Source organism: Pleurodeles waltl, chromosome 1_2, assembly GCF_031143425.1.
Source record: "Pleurodeles waltl isolate 20211129_DDA chromosome 1_2, aPleWal1.hap1.20221129, whole genome shotgun sequence".
NCBI classification, from domain to species: Eukaryota; Metazoa; Chordata; class Amphibia; order Caudata; family Salamandridae; genus Pleurodeles; species Pleurodeles waltl.
Window position 1 is genome coordinate 348,232,886 of NC_090437.1, and position 16,112 is coordinate 348,248,997.

Here is a 16,112-nt window from a genome sequence, read left to right on the forward strand (position 1 = left end):
CATAGACTACCTGATATAGCTGGGGACAAAGTAGCCATCCATAGCTGACCCATTGCATTGTTTGTAGTATGTCTCTTCAAAGACATAAATGTTCTCACAAAGATACAATGTAATCATTTCTATTAGTATTTGTAGTCCTATAGGGCAATGTGTCTGCTTCTACAATAGTGTAGACTGGCCCTAATGCCCAACGTGTGTAGAATTCAAGCGTATAGGGAATTGAGATTCATGATGATCATCATATATGATGACCACTATACTATTGTGGATTTTCTTTAGGAAATCCACACTCTCCTTGCAATTGGAAGAGAAATGGTAAAGGTAGTCATAAAGTGGTCCAAGTATATAACGTTATTCTCATGTAAGCCCCCACTGTAGGGAACAATGGATCTCTGAGGTGGATTACTTTGGTGTTTGTGGATCTTACCCAAAGGTAAAAACTAAGGGTCCTAGGTTTGCAAACTTTCTAAAAACAATATTCATCAAAATCAATTAGCCCCATTCCTTCCAATCCCATAGATAGTTATAGTATCTTAGTCATTATATCTCTGGATAGTGCATCTAGATGCATTAGTATCTATTAAATAATATAATTTGGATTCAAATAGTTGTCTGTATCGGGGTCTGCATTGGTATAGATATATTATCAAAATATTTCCTCATATATCAGGTGGATTTATAATGCAATTTGAGTCTTCCTTGATGGTCTGAATGTCCAGTATTTGTACCATAGTGAGATTGTTTTGTCTAAAAGTGATGATGTTCTATCATCTAAGCTTGCAATACTATTGTAGTGTAATAAGATTCAATCTAGATGTTACCTTCAAATTGCTACCACAGTAGTCAATAATGCAAAATCCCAAACTGAACAGGGCTTCCTTTTCACTTAAGTGAGAGACCGCCTCTCCTTCCTCATCCTTTCCATATAATTATATCTGTCAGACTGATGGAACAGTTACAGGGTTGCACATTATTAAAAATAGGGACATCATTCTTCTCATTATTGGAGTTTTAACTTCTCAATATATAAAAATAAATAAATCCACGCTGTAGAATAATTAAAATCAGCCACAGGACAGAAAGATATCCCCAGTTGAGTAACAGATTGTTCTGCCTCAGTCAAAGTATTTAGGGAAGTATTAACATCTGTCTTACTATTTTCATCCAGTTCTATTTCTATTGTCCTGTCTTTTGTCTGCTGTAGAGAGTAATAGCTCCAATGTTTTTTTATTGTGTGCGCCTGACTGTTTGTTTCCTCCTTAATCTTCCCATTTTTTAAGAATTCATGTTTCTGTTGCAAGGGTGTGAGGACCTCTAAAAAGTACTGGGCTTGCTCATTTCGCCTGTTGAGGTACTGGATGGTTCACCAACCTCCGTGTTCAATCCAATCTGAAGCAAGTGGTTGTCAAATCTTATCATCTTTGAGTGTCTTTTTTTCTATTTGTCAGTCTTGACAGAATAAAATATTTTAACAAAGTCAAGAGGTTCTCTTCAGCATGGTCCTAGAACTTACATCTTTTTTTAATGTAATTTCCTTCCCATGTTTTGTTAACCTGTTTTTCATCTCACCCAGAAAGTGTTTCATCGTTTCACCATCTTTATAGTTTTCAAATTCTCTCAATTATGCATGTTCCTCCCTCTTAGCACGCAAATCAATTTTCACATACTTGATAAGAATTTCTAACATTCCTTTATAGGTCTATTCATCATGAAAACAGACCATTGTTCTAGCAGTTTCAGATGGGTGTTCTCATATGTTAGTAAAATAAAAATCCTTATTCCCCTCACCCCACATCAGTAAAATAAAATAAATAATATAATCTTCCAATACATATTCAATTTCCTTTTGCCAGTCTTTTTGTCAATACTTTGATATATGTTTTAACAGCAAATCCGATTTGAGGATGTTTGGTGCATTTGCAAACAATGTCTCACTTTTGATAGATTCATCAAAAATAATTGAGGCTGCTTCTTTGCGTTTCTCATCCAGTCACTGGGACACTTATTACTGCCATTTACATGTGCTCTCACTGCAACAGCATGCCCCTCTTCAAACTCCTTATGAGCAGGGATCTCTTACATGAAAACACCTGATGTTCAACCATCCCATCCAAAGCCTCATGTGTTCCATACCGTATCGATGGGATGGCATGGTTTAACCATATGCTGGCATGATTATCATTTATTGAGAGTGTCCACCACAGAAGCTGCAATCTTATCCACCTTGTAGAGTATCTGCCTATGAGAGGTTGTGAAGCCTATTTAAAATATTTCCAATATGGTTCTTTAAAAAAAAGGCACCTGTCCATGATCAGCAAACACATTTTATTGTGCTAGTGAAGATTAATGGATTTTGGCACCCACTAAACGTTTTTCAAGATAAAATATGCCCAGGACGGCACACAAATAACTACAAAGTATAATAGATAGTGACAAAAGACTATCTTGCTATAATACTGTAACATCAAAATGTATTAAATCTTGACAAAAATAATGGCACTATTGCACAAAAATACCATTATAAATCTGCTTCATTTGACAATGCAACTATCAGTTTTCAGGAGCATATATGCTAAGAGTTACCACCCTGATAGCCTCAAATGGAACATCATCTATGGGAAGCTCCTAAGAAACAAAGGAAATGGGTAATACCAGGAAACGTTAAAAAATGGACAAGAAAAGTGCCACTAAGAGGTTCCATTAAGACGAATACCCAACACGAATTTTAAAACAGATGTTGCTAAAGCGGGCACCAGAACTAGAGGAGTTTTGTTGTTAAAAACAAATCTCAAAGGGGAAACCAGGCCACCTCCTGTCAGAATGATCACTGCATGTAGCAATGCATTGGGAAAGTGTTGATTCATCACTGGGGCATTCTCAAATCAGACTCTGTCACTGGTAAAGCTCTGAGTTCATTTGTTGTCACTCAATTCAGAAATTCTGTGCACCAGCCAGGCACCATATTTATGGAATGGTGCAAGCCGGTGCAAAGGGTGGGCTAGAGTAAACAACAATTACATTAGTTTGGTGGGGCTGGCGCTATGGAAGAAGGGGGTTTTGCACCAAAAAATGACGTTAGGCAGGTTAGAGTAAAATAAAATGACTCTAACCTGCCTAGAGTCATTTTCTGATGCAATACCATCCATACCACACGACTCCTGTCTTATAAAAGACAGGAGTCATACCCACCACCCCAATGGCCAGTACAGGGGACCAGGGTCCCCTGAGCATGGCCATTGCACCCAGTGCCATGTAGGGGGGGCATTTCAGGGTCCCCTATGGCACTTTAAAAAATAAAATGCAATACTTACCTGTACTTACCTGGGATGGGGTCCCTCATCCTCTGCAGTCTCTCTGTGGTGGGGGGTGTCCCTGGAGCCTGGGGAGGTCACCTGTGGGCTTATTCCATGGTGTTCCTCCATGGAAATAGGCCCATAGGCCCCCTAATGCCTGCCCAGACCCAGGCGTTAAAAAAGGGGGCAAAGCAAGCTTTGCACCATTTTGTTACCCCTCCCGGGCACCATTTTTGCATGGGAGTATAAATATGGTGTTAAGGCCACAGAGTCATTTTTTGCACGGGAACGCCTACCTTGCAATCTCATTAAGGTAAGGTAGGTTTCCACTTCCAAAAAATAACTTTAACTCCATAAATTTGCCACTAGACGGGTATAGCACCAAAGTGAAAATACAGAGTTAGTTTTTCACCGAATTAGAGTAAAAAAAAATGATGCTAATTCGGTGCAAACAGAGTATAAATATGCCCCTTAGTTACTTAACTATCAGGAAAGATAACGTGTGACTCACTAAACATAAAGGTTTTTATTAGTGTGGCAGCTTCAAAGCATGCAAGCATAGCACTACTCGGTTGAAATATAAATTACTGATTGTCCAGGCTAAAATGATTTTTAAACTTATAATCTTATGATATAGGACGCATCTACATATATGTTTAGCCCTGATGAAGTCATTGGGAAACTCCCGGACGAAACACGTGTTGGCTATCAATTTGGATGCGGCTGCTAAAATTTAAATAATAAGCTATATCATCCTTTGAAGAATATGATTGAACCTTGATTTGAGAAAATCTGGACTGGCTATCAATTTGGATGCGGCTGCTAAAGTTTAAATAATAAGCTATATCATCTTTTGAAGAATATGATTGAACTTTGATTAGAGAAATCTGGACTTGGACTTTGGATCATAGCAATCTTTGAACAACAGATCAATTAATTCTACTATTTGGATTTGGACAGTGATACTGTAATTGGGGATTATGTTGGAAATAATCCTATTAATTTTCAGAAATATATGACAAAACATTACCTATGTATACTGACTTATGAGTACTATTATTTTTCATGTTATAATGAATGCCTCTTGTACTTTATATTTGCAATAGTGCTTTTAGCATCTATCAAGACCTTTTGGGTGTGGTCTTTCAAGAGTGCACCATTTCGAGATTCGACATTCTTCGTTGATATTCACCTCGCTACCCAGAGCGCCTAGTTTTCTCCCAGTACAATACACCAACACGTAGTTACTGAATCTATAGGAGGCTGTTGGGCCTAGCCCTTTTTGCAGGGTCATCCCCAAAACGTTTTGCCTCCTTCTTCCTATTGTTTTCTGACCTGTTGACTCTGGGCACTTTACCACTCCTAACCAGTGCCAAGGTGCAAATGCTCTCAGTGTAAATTGTGATTCTGATTGGTTTTCCATGATTGGCATGTTTTCTTTACTGGTAAGTCCCTTGGTAAAGTGCACTAGAGATGCCTAGGGCCTGTAAATCAAATGTTACTAGTCGACCTGCAGCGCTGATTTTGCCACCCACTTTAGTAGCCCTGTAAACATGTCTCAGACCTGCCACAGCATGGTCTGTATGTGCAGCTTGGTATTGCCAATTTGACCTGGCAAGGGTACTCACTTGCCTGGCCCAAATTTTCCCTTTTACTACATGTTAAGCATCCCTAAGGTAGGCCCTAGGTAGCGCCATGGGCAGGTTGCAGTGTATTTAAAAGGTGGGACATGTAGTGGTGTGTTTTACATGTCTAAATGATGAATTTGCACTTTTGTACTTTTTGGATGAAAAAAGTTTAATTTTTGTTTAATTCCCCACACAGAATGGGACTGTGTCACATCTTTGAAGAAAACAATTAATTTGCACTTTTTCACTTTTTTGGAGGATTTTTTTTTTTTTAAGTCGCCACTCTGAATGGGACTTTGTGAAATACTGCCACATTCGTTTTTTACTATTGTAAGGCCTATCTCTCTCATAAGTTAACATGGGAACTGCCTTTAAATATATTTTAAGTGCAGTTTCACATTGGGAGCAGATAGAGACTCGACGTTTGGGGTCTCTGAACTCACAATTTAAAAATACATCTTTTGCAGAGTTGGTTTTAAAATTATCTGTTTGAAAATGCCACTTTTAGAAAGTGGCCATTTTCTTGCTTGAACCATTTTGGGCCTGCTTGTGTATTCCACGTCTGGGTCAGACTGACAATTGGGCTGTTGTGAATTCCCTCTAGACAGTGCCACAAAAGGAGCTGGGGTGCAGCCTGCTTATCCTGATGAGTCTCCTGGACTAGAGTGGGAAGGGAGGAGTTTTCACTTACACTTGAAAGGGCTGTGCCTCTCCTCACACAATGCAGTCTTCAACACTCCGGTGAGTTTCTGGGGCCAGGCCTGGCAAAGCAGGATCTTTAGAAGAACCTAGATTTTCCTTGGAAGTGTGCCTACTTCAAAGGCAGAAAGGGGTAAAAGTAGTGGACCCAAAACCCCAGACTTTCAGAACACTTCAGGATAACGAGGAACCTTAGCCAAGGAGAAGAGCTGAAGAACTGGAGGAGGAGGATTGCCCCTTTGCTGTGTGCACTTGGCTGGGTTGGCCTGCAGTTGCTGCTTCTGCCTTAAAGAGGGCAAAAACTGGAATTTGCTGTGTATTCTGCTTGTGAAGTTTCTCCAAGGGCTTGGAGTAGAGCTTGCCTCCTTTTGGAAGTCTCAAGGATATCAAAGACTTCAGCTTCATCTGCCTACAGCACTGGGAACTGTGTGTTTTGTGCTGCAACAGAAGAAAAACCACCATGACACCGTCAATGAAGTCGCTGCCTGCACAGTAAAGTGATGATGCCACACAGAGCTGTGCACCACGTCGCACCACAACCTTGATCTCACCGATATCGCCACCTGACACCATCACCGAGTTGCTGCTTGCATCGTGACCTGTTGGCCCTGACCGCTGCATTGCCTTTACCACACCACAGCCTTCATATCCCCAACGCCGCTCCACATTGACACCGGTGCCGGTGTCTGCACTGTGGCCTTAGGACACCACTTGTGAGGTACGCACTGCACCATCTCATCCCACACTGCAGCCCCTTTTCACCGACACCAGTGCCATTGACTCCAGCATCGTCAACAGACCCCCCCGTTTGCACCGCAATCCGTGGGCACTGCATGGAGCCTGTCCCGTGTTGTACTGCGAGGATCACGACATCCTACATTTCCAAGGTATTGTTTGTGAGTCTTTCCGACACCGTAGCTTGCCTGTGATGCTGCGGCCAGCCTGAACTGTTGGATTTGTTCGTTCACGATGCCGTGATAGCCCAGATAAAGCTATCAACTTCAAAGAACTATTTTATTAAGTTAATTCTTGCAAAATTCATAACTTTATCATTGTATGTTGGATTTTTCTTGTTTTGGTCTTGTTTTACACAGATAAATATTGGCTATTGTTATAAAACAGGTCTGGTGTCCTTTTGTAGTGTTTTCACTGTATTACTGTGTGTTATGTGAAAATGCTTTACGCATTGCTTCTGAGATAAGCCTGACTTCTTGTGCCAAGCTACCAATGGGGTTATCAGGAGTTATCTCAGATGGTTATCTCCCTTATCCTGACTAGAGCGAGGATCCCTACTTGGACAGGTTGCAAACCGACTGCCAACTAGAGACCCCTTTTCTAACAGAGACATACATACATATATATATAAATATATAATTTGTTTCTATGACAGTACACACATTGAGGCCTATTCGCAAACCACAAACTACTTTTTGTAGTAAATTTAGTGGCACTACAACAGTACTACTCACATACTACATAACTCTATTCACTAATCTATATGGAGAATTCTCCACCACGTCAGATCTCTGCTCTGATTGTGATGTCTGTACTATTATATTCTAGCAGTCAATGTGGGCAGGACTGGTGGGCAGATGCAAAAAGAGGCATCCTTACTACCAAATCGTCATAGTTTGAGGAGGAGTTTGGGGAGCATAGGGTGGAGTTTAGGGAGTGACATGCATCCATCCACAAAAGAGTAAGCCCATTACTATTCAGAAACTACACGTCTAAAGTTATTACAGCTGAAAAAAGCCAAAAAAGTTGTAAATGTACTCTAGATCAGAGCGGGAGTAAGTCCAGTACCACACATAACCAAACACTGGAACTACAACAACGTTCGATTGAAAAAATTGGAGTCAAGGACTTAAAATAAAACCCCACAGAAAAAATAACTTAAAATAAATGAAAGTATTTAGATTTCTAAAAAAACACATCTGTTATTTAATGTTAAAAATAAATATATAATTAAAATACATTTTTATAATTTGTATATAATCTTTTTCAAATTTTAAATTAAATTTAACTTTTTTTAAGATTAACTCTATGCATGCCATTCATTAATTATTAACACATATGAAATACATTACTTATTTTCATCTAGATAGTTCTTTTTATTAAATCTTTAAATAAGTAATTATACACTATTTGAATATTCAAATAGTTAAATGTTTACTACTCTTTTAAAATAGTGCTATAATAGGTGTTTTGTTCTATTCAACCATTTTGTGACTTAGGGCCTGATTTAGATCCTAGTGTAGGGGATTACTCTATCACAAATGTGACGGAGATCCTGTCTGCCATGTTACAATCCCATTATAGCTTATGGGGACATAATACTGCAGATGGGATATCCTTCACATTTCTGACAAAGTATTCCCTCTGCCAGGATATAAATCAGGGCTTTTGTCACTTTCTAACTTGTTGTGGATCGCACTGTGCCTAAAAACAGACATTTGAGGAGTGCACATTCAGAGAGTCCCGGGTGTTGTAGGGTGCTCTTTGTAGGAGTTGCTCTCCACATAAACTTGGAAACTACCCAGAGTTCCTTGCTTCATTTTGTGCATAATTTATGCAGCATTTTAAGCTTGAAAGGGAATTGTTTTGAATATTAGTGGGTGCTGTCTTGTGTCTGGACAGAGCTATTCCTCTTTGAAGATCTCATAGCATGAGCAAAGCATGTGTCAGGGGTTGCTTTGTTCATTCCAGTTTGCTTACATTGTATTCTATCAATCCAAAGTTGAAATATTGTGTCTGGAGGGGTAAAAGGCTTTTGTCATTTTTCAGCTCTGCATGGATAGCATCAACTGATCCTATGCTTGAAGACTTTGCTGTAAAAATGGCAAAATACTTTGTCACTTTCTAGCTCGGGTTTGGATGGCACTGTGCGAATTCTATGCCTAAAAACTTTGCTAGAAAAAAGATGTTTGGGGTGAGCAGATTCAGAGTGTATCTGATGTTGTAGGGTGCTTTACAAAGTAGGTGTTATGCACCTATGCGTGTGAACTACCCGGAGTTCCTTGATATAAACACACACACACACGATTTTAAGTACAGTCGACCTATGTTTACCCTTCTTAATTGACTTACTTGCACAATATACTTGTAATTGACATTTAGGCCACAATATTTTTATAGAAAACGGCTGACTAACCAAAGTGATACTTAAAAAGCACCAGGGTGGAATTCAACAGGAGGAGGTCGCAGTCTCACGCAAGCCATACTACCACAGAAGGCCTTTAAGGCCTTAACCAGCATGTCCAGCTCAAGGAACAACAAAATAAATATTGGCTCTGGCCCAGCACAGGAGGAGATGAAGCGCTGTTCAGACCCTCACCAGAAAAGCATGGCTGACGGAAGATTTCAGATGAAGGAAGGGTCACTTGGCCCTAGTGCAGGTTACAGGGAACTACTAAGATTGGCAATTAGAATGGAATCGGAGCAGATCCTAGTAAGACTGAGAGTCGTTTTTCACAGGGAGAAAGAGCTAATAGTGGTGACCAGGCCGCTTCACCTGCCTGGCCTCTGCTCCGAGCAGTGTGAGATGACAGTTAGGAGAAGCTAAAATCTGGCTGCAGGAAAATCTAAGGCAGTAGAGACTATTTTTTTTATTTTTGCAACTATATATCGCAAACTTGGCCAGAGGGCGTTATAGAGTGCTTTACATGAGTACTAGGTTGCATTACACAACAGCGTCAGTTATTTTATTTTAGTTTTTTGGGCTCTGAATGTTAAGTGATTGGCCCTGAATCAAAAGACAGTGAGCTGACGCCAGGACTCGAAGCTGGACCTGCACAGTTGCTAAGTTGACTGATTTGGCCCTTAGACCACATAACCTCCTAGTTAAACCAACACGAAAAAAGACAGTGCTTCAGTGATTAATTCTTTTGAATCAATGTCTTTCAGTCCTAGAAGTCAATCAAGTCTCGTTTTGAAACCTCTCTTGTGCAGAGAAGCGCTATTCACCGCCAGCTAGTTCGGGATATGAAAATAATGCTCCGTCTTTCCATCTGTAGTGTTTGGGCATTGTAAAACGGTATTCCTACATTTATAAGGCGCTGGCCCACCACAAAGCCCCTGCGCTGTTTGCTTTGTATGAAGTTTCATGGCACTGTGCATTGGAATACTGTGCCTCCTGACAGTTTGGGTTACGTTATATTTTATCTTCTTTTCTGAATAAAGGAAATTTGTCGATTATATAAACACACACACACAAAAAGGTACACATCGTGATTATTAATATTATTCAAAACGGGCATGGCAGCATGTTTTTGAATTTTACACATTTTCTCTTCTTTTTGTAGGTAAGGAAAATCTTCATAAACATAAATAAATATATACATACACACCAAGACTACTATTACCATTCACGTTCAAGCAGAAACCCAATCCTGCCTTTCATATGTCAGATTACGTTGGGTTACTGCAGCTCATGAAGAAATCCAATTAAACGCTCCCTAGAGGCGCAGTTCGCTCCTCAATTCATGCTGTTTTCGGAAGCAGCCCTGGTATATTGTGTGCTTGCAGAGAGGGCCTTGTCGCAGTTCACGTCTTCTGACGAGATGTAAAGAGAGCCTGCCTGCCAGCACTGTTTCAAAGAACGGCGTTATCAGAAAAGCGAAAGCCGAGCTGTCATTGCCCTTGCACTGCATTAAAGGAATGATTTTGACAGTGCAGAGGTGAACATTTTATATGGTTAAAATGTCACCCATCGGATGTCTTTAGAGCTCGCCCTCGTTATCACGTCGCCATTCGGATCAGTGACAAATGTGTGCTATGGCCCGTGTCGGCTTGCGTAAGAGCCACAGGTAAAGGTCAGCGGCTTCAGTGATGACTTGGTTCAGCCACATGTCTTGCGGGAGTTGTACTGAAGCAGCCCAATTGTCCTCTGTCTCCACAGACAATGAATACAAACAGGGGAAACGAATCCAAGAAGAGGTTGGGGTAACTCTGCAAGAGGGTTATGACGGTGAACATAAATGTCTATAAATGTAACTCATACAAGACGTATGCAACATGAGTTCTGGCCTCTGTATTGGTGTATTCTGTAAGAAGGGGTCAACGACTTGTGATTGATGCAATGCCATGAAGGGGTAAAGCTGCAAGTGAAATACTAGTGTCCTTAAGCCACTACTACCAAGGTAACACTGCCTAGGTAAAATGTCTGCAAAGGTTATTGATGATGATGTTGTTATATGTGCCTCTGGTAGAGGGCAAGTACTGTGAATATCAAATTCTTTACATTATTATTCACGTCTACTACTTTGCAGCAATGGAGAAGGTTGTTTTCCAAGCTGTGATATCACCAGGGGAAGGACTTACTTCTCTGATTTTCCACCACCTCACCCGGGACTCCGGATACCCAAATGAAGCAGCAGCCTGGTGGCCTCAACTGTGGTAACCCATCACTCTTGGATCTCCAGTCATGAGGGAGGCGAGTCTCTGCCTCCACCAACCCCCACGTTCCCTTTCACAAGAGGGTCTCTGCAGACCCATGCTGTCAGGGAATTCAAAACAGCACAGCTGTTGCTCTCAGTGAGCATGTAATTGTGCCGCTGTCTCGCTGCTCCACGGAGAGCAAAGAGCACAGATTCAGTGGGGAGGTGGAAGATCAGTCTAGGTTTGCTAGGTGTTATTTTTTATATTTGTGTAGGGCAGCAGGAAGTGAAGCAAGGGTCTTGTGAGAGGTTGACAGGACACTACTTTTTTTTTAATTTGAGCAGGACAAGGGAGGATAAATGCAGAAAGTGGTGGAGGCTGGGTACAGGATACCAGGCGCTATTATAATATTTGGAAGTGGAAAGGCAAGATAACGCTGAGGGTGATATAGGATGGTGACAGGATGCCAGATATCGTTTGGAAAATTTGGGGAGGGGGAGATAGTTAGAGAGTGGTGTGCGTATGGTGGGCCAGGGGATAGAGGGCTCCAGGTGTAATATAAGACAAGGTGCTAAGGGAGGAGAGCAATGCTCACCATGGATCCCCAAAGAGTTCATTACAGCTGCACAGCTGATGAGGCCGTGGGGAGGATAAATGAAGGGGCATGCCTAAAATCAAACGAAACCTGTATAACTGTGTACAAGGGGGTGTTTTACACCTCGGGCTTTGAATGACATCACAGACAAGTCAGGCTTCACTCTTGTGGTCTTATTGCTGTTATGCTGAACCGCTTGGTGAAAAACACCCCCATTAAACAGTTAGCCATCTATAATTCTACATAGTCCCTTTTTCTTGTTAATTTTGGCTTTGCTTGAAGTTTCAATTGATTGAAATAATTTTGGATAGACGTCTGTATGTGATGATTCGTGTGCAGTTTATATGCAAGAGTCAGTGGCCTGCACTTACAGCAGTTGTGTAAGTAACAACAATTGTATTTAATCAGCCGTGAGGGTGGAAAGCGGTATATGAAGGTTAACTAGTTATAGTCAGGCAGCAGATTGCCAATGCAAGAACCAGAAAGAGAGCGAGGCAGAGAGAGAGAGAAATAAATATAGAGAGTGGCAGACAGAGAGAGAGACAAGAGAGGTACAGAGAAAAAGAGACATATATGGAGAGAGAAAGAGTAACAGAGAAAGCATGAGGAGAGTGATTATGTGTGTATGAGAGAGCGAGGGAGGGAGAAAGAGAGTGGTAAGTGTATTTGAGTAAGAGTGAGTGAGAGACAGCAAGAGAAAGAATTAATCACATGCAAGGAGAGAAAAAGCATACAAGTGGCCGTATAGGTCAGATTCCAAGCTAAGTGTGGAGTGGAAGTTTTGCAAAGTTTGAAACGAGATCTGGGTGTGAGAACACTATACCGATTATATGTCCACAATGTGATTATGTTTGGAAGTTGCAGCAACAATCTAAGAGAAGGGAATCTGCAACATGTTGGGCCTCATTGTACTAGCCCTTCCGCTGCTGATACGTGGCAGGATATGCAACTGATGTGTTTCCAACAGCAACCAGTACTGCTGTTTTTGGTGCCACCGCCCAGGGAACTTGGTGAGATGGACAGTAATAGGGCTGGCTTCTCCTGGAACAACTGACAAAAGCAGGGTCCTTCCTTTGTGCTTCTTTTTGGAATATAAAAACTGTCTCAGTGTGTCTCTGGGCAATCAGGGGTTTCTGTGTTTTAATTCTGACAACTGAAATTGTCTATCGTTGGTGTCCCGGGTCCACCTTACTATTGGACCATAAGGGGCATATTTATGCTTTCTGGTGCAAAACTGCACAAACTCAGTTTTGCACCAAAAAGTTTCGCACCGGCTTGCACCATTTATGAGCACCAGCCTGGCACCAGATTTATGGAATGGTGCAAGGCGGTACAAAGGGTAGGGTAGTGTAAAAAAAAAATTACGTTAGCCGGATGGGGCTAGCGGTATGGGAGAAGGGGGTTTTGCACCCAAAAATGACATTAGGCAGGTGAGAGTAAAAAAACAATGACTCTAACCAGCCTAACATCATTTTCTGTCACAAAACCATCCAAACCACATCATGCCCACCACCCCAATGGCCACCACAGGAGACCAAGGCCTTTGTACCCAGTGCTATGTAGGGGGGCCCATTTCAGGGCCCCCAATGGCACTTGAAAAAAAATACTTACCTGTGCACACTTATGCTTTCTTTTCCTTTGATGTCTCGCGATCGGGCAGCAGAAATGCCCAATAGACACTACAGATTTAAAAAAAGAAAATTATATAGAGGGGGAGCGGCCTGTTGGGCAAGAGTCACTCCCCAGGGGTGGAAATTACTTTACGGCCATTTCTGCACCCCCCCAACCCCGGGGTCAGATTGGCCTTTTCTAATTAGGCCGATCTGCCCCTGGGGAGACAGAAACCGCTAGACACAAGGGATTTTTTTTTTTGTTTTGTTCCATGTTTTTTAGATGTGATGAGCGACCCCTTAGGCAAGGGTCGCTTCCCTGGGGGCAAACTTAATTTGAGGCCATTTCTGCACAGTTTGTGGGCAGATCAACCTATTTTTATTCGGCCAATCTGTCCCCAAGGGAGGCAGAAAGCATTAGACACAAGGGATTTTTGTGGGGGGGCAATTCCAGGCAAGGGGAGCGACCCCTTAGGCAAGGGTCGCTCCTCTGGGGGACAAATTTGTTGTAGGCCATTTCTGCCCCCCTTGGGGGCAGATCGTCTTATTGTAATTAGGCTGATCTGCCACCGAAGGGACAGAATCCTCTAGGCAAGAGTGATCATTTTTTTGTTTGTTTTATTTTGTTTGATGTGGGGAGCGACCCCTTAGGCAAGGGTCGCTCCCCTGGGGGGGGATATATTTTTAGGCCATTTCTGCACCCCGTGGGGGCAGATCGTCCTATTTTTACTAGACCAATCGGCCCCCAAAGGGGGCAGAAACCACTAGACACCAGGGATTCTTTTTTTTGGCATCAATTTCACGCAAGGGAGCGCCCCCTTAGGCAAGGGTCATTCCCCTGGAGGGCAAATGTATCTTAGGCCATTTCTGCCCACCCTTGGAGGCAGATCGGCATATTTTTTTTAGACTTATCTCTCCCCAATGGAGCAGAAACCACTAGGCACCAGGGATTATTTTTGCACCAATTTCACGCAAGCGGAGTGACCCCTTAGGCAACTTTAATTTAAGCCATTTCTGCCCCCCCGGGGGCAGCTCGGCCTATTTCTATTAGGCTGACCTGCCCGGTGGGGGGGGGAGGGGGCAGAAACTGCTTAGGCACCAGGGATTGGTGTGTGTGTATGTGTGTTTTATTTGGGGGCAGCCCCTTGGGCAAGGGTCGCTCCCCATGGGGGGCCATTACTGTTGGCCGTATCTGCACCCCTTGGGGGCAGTTCAGCCTATTTTTGAAAGGTCCATCTGACCCCAAGGGGGCAGAAAGCCCACCAGAGACCAGGAAAGATTTTTTTTTTCATAAAAAAGAGGGTGGGGGTCTGGCCATACCCCCACCCCAAATAAATGGGGCCAAAGTTGTTCTGCCCACCGGTGGGTAGATGGGGCAATTATCCCCGATCCATTCCCCGGGGTGCAGAAAGCCTACTATATCCCAGGGAAAAAATAATAAAATAAATAATAGTGGGGTGGTGGCTACCACCCAGTATGGGCATGGTTATGCCCCCACCCCAACTGAATGGGGTAACAGTCTTTCAGCTCTTCCCTGCACAGTAAAATATCTTATCCCATGGCAAGCAAGACGACATTTGATTATTTGGGGGTTTGGTTTTACATTTGGGCCATGAGAGCTTGTCTAACTCTCAAAATCGTCCCACTTGGAATGGTGAAGGCTGCACATTTTGGACTTTGGGACGCTGCCATGTAGAAAAATCCACAAAACATAGACATATCTGAAAACTAAACATCTGGGTGAGTCCAGGGTGGTGTGCTTCACAGGCACCCCGCATCATTTCCTTACCCACAATGCCCTGCAGACCTCCAACTTTGCTGAAAATTATAAATTTTTCCCACATTTTTTGTGATGGAACCTTCTGGAATCTGCAGTAATCTACAAAATTCATACCACCCAGCATTGTTGCATCTATATCGATAACAAATCTGCCCAAATTGTCAGCCTAAAAATGTTTTTTCCCAAAGTGCCCTTTAGGATCCGCATTGCTTCCCCCTAATTCTTGACATGTTTTTGGCTCTTTCCTGTCACAGGCACTTGACCCACCTACACAAGTGAGGTATCATTTTTACTGAGAGATGGAGGGGAACATTGGGTAGTAGGAAGTTTGTGCCAGTGCGGTGATCCCACACAGAAATGTGAGGAAAATATCATTTTTTAGCTAAATTTGAGGTTTGTTGAGGATTCTGGGTAAGAAAACACTAGAGGATCCACAAAAATCTCTCTGGATTCTCTCAGGTGTCTAGTTTTCAGTAATGTTTGTGTTTGGTAGGTTTCCCTAGATGGCTGCGAAGTCCAGGTCCAAAAAACGTAGGTGCCCCCCCCAGCAAAAACTGGTAGTTTTGTATTTGATAAGTTTTGATGTGTCCACATAGTGTTTTGGGGCATTTCCTTTCACAGGCACTAGGCCTACCCACACAAGTGAGGTACCATTTATATCTGGAGATCTGTGGGAACACTGAGTAGAAGGAATTTTGTGGCTCCCCTCAGATCCCAGAACCTTGCAGCATCGAAATGTGAGGAAAAAGTGTTTTTTTGTCAAATTTTGAGGTTTGCTAAGGATTCTGGGTAACAGAACCTGGTGAGAGCACCACAAATTATGCCATCTTGGGTTCCCCTAGGTGTCTAGTTTTCATAAATGTCCAGGTTTGCTAGGTTTTCCTAGGTGCCGGATTAGCTCGAGGCCAATATCCACAACTAGGCACTTTGCAAAAAACAGGTCTGTTTTTTTGGGAAAATGTGATGTGTCCACCTTTTGTTTTGGGGCATTTCCTGTCGCAGGCACTAGGTCTACCCACACAAGTGAGGTACCATTTTTATTGGAAGACTTAGAGAAACGCTGGGTGGAAGGAAATATGTGGCTCCTCTCAGATTCCAGACCTTTCTGTCACCGAAATGTGAGGAAAAATA